This window comes from Nycticebus coucang, chromosome X (genome assembly GCF_027406575.1).
Source record: "Nycticebus coucang isolate mNycCou1 chromosome X, mNycCou1.pri, whole genome shotgun sequence".
In the NCBI taxonomy this organism is placed as follows: Eukaryota; Metazoa; Chordata; class Mammalia; order Primates; family Lorisidae; genus Nycticebus; species Nycticebus coucang.
In genome coordinates this window covers 63828091-63829659 of record NC_069804.1, presented here as the reverse complement: position 1 = coordinate 63829659, position 1569 = coordinate 63828091, and the positions used below count along the sequence as shown (strand labels likewise).

General features: G+C 45.7%; 1 non-coding gene across 1 annotated transcript; it reads left to right on the top strand.

Annotated features, from left to right (window-relative positions):
* The first annotated feature begins 257 nt into the window (after positions 1–257).
* LOC128578766 (U6 spliceosomal RNA) lies at positions 258–360 on the top strand. The gene has a single exon (XR_008377896.1). It is a non-coding gene; the product is annotated as a U6 spliceosomal RNA (small nuclear RNA).
* Positions 361–1569: the final 1209 nt, after the last annotated feature.

Here is a 1569-nt window from a genome sequence, read left to right as displayed (position 1 = left end):
CATCTTTACTAAAAAGGAAAAAATTAGCCAGGCATGGCCACATGTGCCTGTAGTACCAGCTACTCAGGAGACTGAGGCAGGAGGATTGCTTGAGCCAAGGAGTTTGAGGTTGCAGTGAGCTATAATGACACCACTGCACTCAAGCCAAAGCTAAAAAGTAAGACCCTATCTCAAAACACAAGGGTGCTCACTTTGACAGCACATATACTGAACTCAAGCCGAAGCTAAAAAGTAAGACCCTATCTCAAAACACAAGGGTGCTCACTTTGACAGCACATATACTGAAATTGGAAGTATACAGAAATTAACATGGCCCTGCACAAGGATGACACGCAAATTTGTGCAGTGTTCCATATTATTATAAATGGAATTGAAGGGAAAATTGAAACCAACAAAAATAAGCACCAAAACTATTTCAGTAAATTAATGAAAAAGTCACTAAAGAGATTTAAAAAATTGGGAAGGATATAATTGAACTAGAATAATTTAAAGTGTCACTTGGGGATTTTCAAAATGTAGCAGAAAGTTTCAGCAACAGTTTAAACCAAGGAGAAGAAAGAATATCAGAGCTTGAAGACAAGGCTCTCACGCTAACCCAGTCATTTAAATAGGCAGAGCAATTGTTTAGAGAGATACGGGATGACACAAAGTGAACAAACATGTGAATAATAGGTATCCCTGAAGAAGAAGAATAAAGTGCTAAAAACATGGAAAATCTATTTGAGGGAATTATCATAATGGCAATAAAGGTGACAGACTAGCCCTCAGTAGTGGTGGCAGTGGGCTAGACAAGACAGTCTCTAGGCCTCCAGGGGGGTGGGTGCAGGTGGCAGTGGCTCCAGGGTCAGCAGGCTGGTCCCCAGGCCTCTAGGAGGCATGGACTGATGCCATTGGTGGGCAAGGTGGACACACCTTCAAGCCTTTAGAAGTTTTGCTTGAGTACCAGTTGGCACTCCACAGTGGGTGAGGCAGACCTGTCCTCAGGCACTCCACTGGTGTGTATGGGTACTAGCTGCAGTGGGAAAAGCTTATCAATCCCCAGGCCCTTCAATGGCATTTTAAGGTGCCAAAAGCAGTGGTACTTATCAGGAAAGGCCTGTCCTCATGCCCTCAGATGGTACATGGAAGCATCAGTAAGCAAGGTGGGCCTGTTATCAGGCTTCCAGATGGTGCATGCAGGCCAGCAGTTTTAGGTGAGATGGGTTGGTCTTCATGCCTCCAAATAGTACTGTCAAGACACTGGCAGAGATGACAGTGAACAAGGCAAGCCTGACCTCAACCTCTGAATGTCATACATGGGCACAATCAAGCTGAGGTATCTTGTCTTCAGGTTCCAGCGCTGCATCCAGATGAGCTGGTCCCCAGGACACCTGAAGGTGCATGCAGGTATGCAGCAGCCCTGTTATTGGTAGAGGTATTGTTGCTGTCAATGGCAGAAAACCCAGCCAGGCAACTGTCAGCCTATGGGTACCACATGCTTCAGCCCTCTTTTTCCAGGATGGCAGAACCCCTTGTGTGCTGCACTGCCCATTCCTCAGGGTTAGAACATTGTGTGAGCTAGAGTGCTAG